Raw genomic sequence first — 7,492 nt, 5'->3', positions numbered from 1 at the left:
GTGGTGTTCCAGGTGGAGTAAGTTGTGAAATAATTCCACAACTCTTAAGATGATCTTGAAAAACACCACTTAGGTATTCACCTCCTCTATCACTACGAAGTACTTTGATTGTGGTCTTGAGTTGTCTTTCTACTTCAGTTTTGAAGTCTTTGAACATTTCAAAAGCTTCATCTTTGTGTTTCATCAAGTACACATAACCATATCGACTATAATCGTCAATAAAGGTAATGAAGTATCTTTCACCATTCCTAGTCATTGGTCTAAAAGGACCACATACATCCGAATGTATGATACCCAATAATTCTTTTGACCTTTCAAAAGTTTTATTAAAGGGTTGCTTTGTCATTTTGCCTTGTAAACAAGATTCACATACATCAAATGAATCATACTCATTTGTTTCTAGAATACCACTCTTGCGAAGAGTTTGCATGCGATTCTTGCTTATATGTCCAAGGCGACAATGCCAAAGATAGGAATCACCCAAGTCCTTCTTGAGTTTCTTGGTGTTGACATTGTACATTGAACTACTATGTGACGTACCAATTTGATCTATTTCATATATACCATTTATGGGTATAGCTTTAAAATAAAATATGCCATTCATCAAAACATGAATATCATAATCAATAAATTTAAGATCAAAGCCACATTGTTTTAAAAGGGACAACGGAAATAATGTTTCTTCTTAACTTAGGAGCATACAAAACATTCTTCAAAATTACTTCCAAACCACTTGGAAGCTTTAACAAGTAGTCTCCTTGGGCTTGGACTTCAACTCTTGCTCCATTGCCCATAAAGAGACTAATGTCCCCTTTGTTGAGTTGTTTACTTCTTTTGAACCCCTGCAACAAATTGCAAATGTGAGTTCCACATCCGGTATCAAGTACCCATGTATTTGAAGAAATAACATTTAGTTCAATATGTATAGTAAAGATAATACCTGAGGTATGCCCCGCATCCCTCTTATCTTTTAACGCATTGAGATAGGTCGGACAATTCCTTTTCCAATGACCTATCTCTCCACACTCAAAGCATGGATCTTGCGCCGCAACCTTTTGCTTCTTTTCCTTCGGTTTGGTGGGCGTGATGGCTTTCCTCTTTCCCTTTCTTTGGACGTGGTCCTTGCCCTTAGCAACACTTGCTTTGGGGTTGGAGTTATGTCCCCTTTTTCCTTCATTGATTGTTAGAACGGGTAAAACCCTTTTACCCATTCCCGCTTCGGCCGTTCTTAGCATTGCGTGAAGCTCACCAATGCTTTTGTCCCACCCATTCATGTTATAATTCATGACAAAGGTTTCAAACCTTTTGGTCAAAGAGTTGAGGATCAAATCCGTAGCCAACTCATTAGACACGGGACAATTCAACCTACGAAGCTTTTCGATGTAGCTTTTCATCTTTAGGACATAAGATGAGACGCTTTGGGTTTCCTCCATACGACATGCATGAAACGCTCGAACCGTTTCGAAACGTTCCGCTCTAGCTTGTTGAAGGAACATTTCCTTCAATTGAGTTATCATGTCGTATGCCCCATGATGCTCGAAATCCTTTTGGATTTCGGGAATCATAGTCCCCAACATGAGGCAAGAGGCTTGCACCGAATCTTTGGTGTACTTGACCCAATTGTTATACGCCTCCTCATCTTCCACGTTAGGCTCATCGGGAATGGGATCGTCTAAGACATATGATATCTCTTCTTGCTTGAGAACTATTCTCAAGTTGCGATACCAATCCATAAAGTTATTATGGTTTAGACGATCCTTTTCAAGGATGGTTCTTAAGGATAGGTTACGGGTGTTATGGGTAGAGGTGTTTGCATTGTTAGCGGCCATCTACAAAATTTAACAAAGTTCTATTTAGTATTATAATCAATTTAATTATTAATACCCTTTTATTCCAGATTTTAAAATAATAATTAAATTCTAGAATCCAACGATAAATCAAATTTCGGTTAGGTGACCTTTATCCCGTTATTTGATTTAACAAGGTAGTCAACCTTGACAATTGCAACCCTTTGCAACTTCTAGAGGTATGGGACCATTCGAAATCCTTATTTCGTGTTGGCATGTTTATCCCATCAACACCATTGGATCTCATGCTTAGGTGACCTTTATCACATGGTTTCCAATTCAAGTCGTCCTACTTGTATAAACATGTAAGATTAACATACAAGTGGTTAGGTGACCTTTATCCCACAAATATGTTAATATTACCCTAAGTATATTAGTTTGCTCAAAATGGTTAGGTGACCTTTATCCCATTTAAAGTTCCCTAATACGTTAAGTGTCATACAAAAGGATGGTGTTAGACTTGTTTCTTTGGTAATTATGAAAAAAGGGATTTTAAATTTTTCAAATATTCTAGTTGAAAAACATTATGCCATATCCTAACATGCATTTAGAAATATGGCGATTTTGAAAACCAATTTTCAAGGTTCTAGTTATAATAAAACCAATTTTATTATAAGTGAGTGATCGCTTAGTTTTAATAAACCCATTTAATTAAACTAATTGACGCGATATTACCAAATATATATTAGAACCCGTTTTATGCTTGTTGTCGTTCCTATGTGACGGTTGGGTATCCTAATATCTATCAACCACACATTACATAAAGTAAAACAAACAACCAAGCATACACATGCAAAATATAGTCATAACCGAAAACCGCTAAATTTGACCATACTTGTTAGCCGAAACAAGTATAGGTCATAAGTCACACCTAAGGGACAAAACATGACACAAGGATGGAATGTTGACTCCCACTTGACCTTGCATCCAAATGCTTCAAGTATCCTCTCCAAGTTGTTGTGTTCTTGTTGGGCTTGTTAATGGGCTCCAAACTTCCAAAAGTCTTCTTGGGCCCAAGAGTGAAATTTATGGGCCTAATGGGCTTGAATCCCATGATGGGCCGGTGAGGCCCAACAAGCCCAAAATTTCGGTCCAAGGCCCAAATCCACCAATTCTTGCATCTTCAATTTTTACAAAATGTATCCTAATACATATTTTTCTAAAAAAAAGAAAAATGCAACTAATCTATTTATTACATACCAATTTATGAATAAATAAATTACACAAGCCTAAGATTATGAATTATTACAACCATATTGAATAATAAACATAATCAACATACACAAACAACAATCAACACATCCAAGGTCTAGGTTTCGGTTATGACACAATCAAACATACCAAATGTTCTAAGCATGCAACCTAAGCAACCAATGCCCAAATACCCCCAAAACAAAATCGGCCCCCCCCCCCCAAGAGGCTACGGCCAAATTTTTTTTTTATTTTTTTTATATATTCAACATCCAAATGTTAATAATGGTTTCCTAAGATCTTTCCATGCATGTCAAGATCTTACAAAACCATGAGGGGTAAAATCCACCAAATTTTCGGACTTCCCTTTTCATCCATGAAAATCCGAAATTTATGAATATGTAAGGAGCATAAGTCCTTGTAACCGGCTCTTGATGCCATTGTTGGGTTTTATACAAGGTTATCAAAGTTTCAAGTTAACCATTTTAACATGAAAACGCAACGGAAGCTTAGATTTTAAAACTTGTTAATGAACATACCATTATGTTAAAACTAAAACCCGAAGCCAAGGATCAAAATTACAAGAACAAGATGCTCACAAAATGTAAATTGTACCTTCTTATACCTTATGAGAAGATGTAGGTGGATGAAGAAGATGATGTCTTCAAATGGCAAGGTTGCAAAGGAGAAACCCTCAAGCTTTTGATACCCCAAGCTTTTAAACAACAACACCAACTTGTTGCTAGGATTAGAACACTTGAATCAAGCTCACAAAACACCCCTTTTCTTTGGCCAAAGTGGCCGTGAGTTTTGGAGAGGAAGAGAGAGTTTTTTTTGCTTGTTTCAACACTTGAAATTCAAAATGGAAGATACACAAATGCATGTCTTGTGAATGGAGGATGATAAAGTGGTCAACAAAGCTTTTGATTGGACCAAAACCTCCACCCACATGGGGTGGCCGGTTTTATTATTTATTTATTTATTTTTTTTTTTTTTTGTGTTTTGATTTAACCATTTAAAACATCTCCATTTATTTTATAAAACTCATTTTTATAAAATGTACATACATTTATATAATTATTTAACCAATTAAATAATTAATTTATATATAAACAAATTATCCAGATAATTTATTTAAATCCTCAAGTGTGTTTGTTTAGAAAACCAATTTTTCTAAACATGTAGTGTTCGGTATTCGTTTAAATGATCAAATCATTAAAAGAATACATTTGGTGTTGTCTAGCTTGTTATTGGGTATGACCCGACTTGGATCAAACACAGTTAGCCACATTAGTATAAGTATGTGTCTCGGGCATACGTAATTCCAACACTTTGTTCATTCTAGGCTAGGGTTTTGTGTAATTCCTCTCAAGACCAGATTTGCTATGATTAAAGTTATGAACTTGATTTGAGTTATTGCTTTTATCTTGTTTAATTGATTGCTCGGTTGTTTAAACAATTTATATTTGCGATTATTAATTAGTGCATCACTTGTTTGGTTTTGTTCATCAACACTTAGGGTTAGGCTCTTGTGTCATTGAACTTATAATCATCGGTTTATGCTACTTAATTAGTTGTCATAAAACATAAATTGGTAATTGTGTAGATCGAGTTCAATTGTGTCAACAATTCGGTTAGGGTATTGTTTGTCATCACAATCAAACTACTAGGTCTAGTAATTATTGCGCAATCAAGATAAGTAAATCTGTGATTAAGTTGAATGTTACATAACCCGAACCTAGAATGAATACTTTTAATTAATATTGTTTACAAATCTTTTTAAGTAATAATTAGTTTTAATTAAATCTTTTTCTAAAAACCGCTTGACATCGTCTGTTCGCCTTAGTTAATTAATTAATTTAGTCATATTAAATTAGCACTTTCCTTGAGTCCTTGTGGAGACAACCTTACTTACCCGTACTAGTTATAGGTATTTAAGTACTTAATTAATTGTTTTTGAGTAGACCACGACAGCCTACGTCCCAAACGAACACAAATAAGAAAAAACTGTTCATTTATTTGTTTGTGTTCGATCATTTTAGCTCCATTTGTGTTCATTCAGTTTGTTTAGAAATCTAGACTTTGCTCCCATTTCGAAAACAAAATTGACCTCATAGAAATCAAGTTATTATATTCCTATTTCTCCGTGACAGGAAATGCTTTCTTTTTTAAAATTTTGTTATTAACTCATAAATGATCAAAATTTGTAAAAAAACATCTTATTACATGTTTAACACATCAAAAACACGAGCATAATTTAAAACATTGTATTATATAGCTAATTTAACATTTTAAAACATCCAAAACAAACCAACAAAATTCTACTTTTCCTTAGACTGAAATCCAAATTTAACAAATTCCTCAATTAGTTGATTCAATAAATGTAACATGTAATGCAATTCAAGAGTTTGGTTAATTTTGTTCGGGGCTATTTTAGGTATTTGGCCTATAGTCAAAGACTTGTATGAAACTTCATGTGAAGTCAAAGATTCTAAATAAAAACAGCAAAAGGTACCACAGGTTTGAGCAGTTCTTCGATAACATCCACAACACTTGGCGGCAAATCTACCTCAATCAATATGTGAAGCGGGTCGTTTAAATGTTCACACCCTGGTCTTCCCCTTAGCTTCTCTTCCTTCAAATTTAAACATAGCACATCACCAAACATTAATTTCAACAAACACATTAATTTCAACAAACACATTCCGCCTGTCTGTATATACATTCAAGGTCAGAAACCCGTGTATCACACGAGCTAAATGAAAATAATACTAAATAGTTAGTAATGAAAAATTAGAAATCATAAAAAGATATTTTGAGATAAGATATAACTAAAATTACGAATATGTTGCTAAATAATAAATTAGCATATTTAAAGTCACATATCTCACATAAGACTAAGTTTATTGGTGACCTCTTAGGAGTTCATGACATTATTTAAGGAATAAATAAAAAGATTAATTTCTTTTCACACTACAACCCGGGTTGCAACCCCAACCTAGATCACAACCCACTTTTTCATTAAATATTATTTTGTATATTTTCTTTCAAACAATTTTTTTATATATAATTTGAGTTTTATTTAATAATTTATATTATTTGGCTTATTTCAAAAATCTAAAAACATAGTGTTGTTTAGTTTATTTTTGTGAATATTTCGATATTAATTTTATTAGAAATAGAGCACTTCTAAAAATATGTATTTTTTAATATTATTATATATAAAATTTTGTTTTTTTAATAGTCGTAAAAATTCAAGGTTTTTTTAATAGAATTATAATATTATCTTTTTTTAATGATCTTTATACTTAAAATAATACTGTTTAAAAAATAAATATTTTTTTTATTAATTTTAGTAAATTTTATAGAATAAATTAAAAGCTAATAAGATATATATATATTAAAATAATTGGTTTAGTTTGGGTTGGGTTGTGAATAAAAATGAAAAATTGGGTTGGGTTAGGTTGTGTAGGTGGAAGAAAAAGAAATTAATTTTTTTATTAAAAAGTTGTGTTGAGTTGGATTATGAATAAACTTATTACATTTTCCTGCTCCTCTTATTTCACATCTTCATAATAAAGGATAACACATTGAACATATTAAACTAAATATAGTGTCATATTTAGACATAAAAAATATTAAACAATTAGTTCGTAACGTATATGTAATTTCAATGATATCTTCTCAAAATATTGTTTCACCTAAATCTTCATTATTATATAATATATTTCCTTTATTCAATCCATGCAATATATTGATTTCTAACATAGTATATGTATACACACAGTAAGCCACAAACTTAGTGGTTTAGAAATACCTGTTCTGGATCCTTGATTGAGCCTTTTCCTCTTATATAAACCCGACAACCTGTTGTACCCTCTACCCGTTTTAGTAAATTGCCTCTAGGGCAAAGAAGTTTTCCAACAAAATTAAACTAATATTAAAATCAGAAAAATGATGCAATAAATATAATGGTTTATAGAAAAAGAAGCGTACATTTGGATAAGTATCGATGGGTATCTCTAAGCACAAAATTCTCTTGATAGTATATGCGTCTGGACTTGCTGGAGCTCCTTGCCAGTCTATTGTTGTTCCCAGTGGTTCGCTTAATCTCTGTCATAAAACACACGACTTTTGTTGTTCCCGGTCGTTTTATTAAAACTAATTATCTAATTCAAACTTCCAAAATAATAACTTTAAAAATACATAATTAAACTTCAATATGGTTTATTTACAGACAAGAGTGACAAACATAAGTTTAAGCACTAAATAAACCTAACTAAAGACCAAACTCATTTAAACCAATAAACGACTAAATTGATACCAAGATTAGCTGCTACAATCTTTGTGACTGAAAGTTAGGGATAATTAATAGTTTGAATTAATAGGTTAAGAAATAAATGTGATATTTATCTAGCTAGTAGTAAAAAAAAATCATAGTTAGGAATTAGAGT

General features: G+C 32.4%; 1 long non-coding RNA gene across 1 annotated transcript; it reads right to left on the bottom strand.

Moving 5' to 3' along the window:
• Positions 1 to 5,576: 5,576 nt before the first annotated feature.
• Positions 5,577 to 7,153, bottom strand: LOC143592342 (uncharacterized). Its single transcript, XR_013145907.1, has 3 exons — positions 7,035 to 7,153; positions 6,856 to 6,972; positions 5,577 to 5,673 (listed from the first exon to the last, which is right to left on the bottom strand). It is a non-coding gene; the product is annotated as an uncharacterized LOC143592342 (long non-coding RNA).
• Positions 7,154 to 7,492: the final 339 nt, after the last annotated feature.

The sequence above is a fragment of the Bidens hawaiensis genome, unplaced genomic scaffold (assembly GCF_021521415.1).
Source record: "Bidens hawaiensis isolate Kalapana, Puna unplaced genomic scaffold, B.hawaiensis_p1.1 tig00040694_1, whole genome shotgun sequence".
Taxonomy (NCBI): domain Eukaryota; kingdom Viridiplantae; phylum Streptophyta; class Magnoliopsida; order Asterales; family Asteraceae; genus Bidens; species Bidens hawaiensis.
Note: the sequence above shows the minus strand (reverse complement) of the source record. Positions and strands in the feature narration are given on the sequence as shown.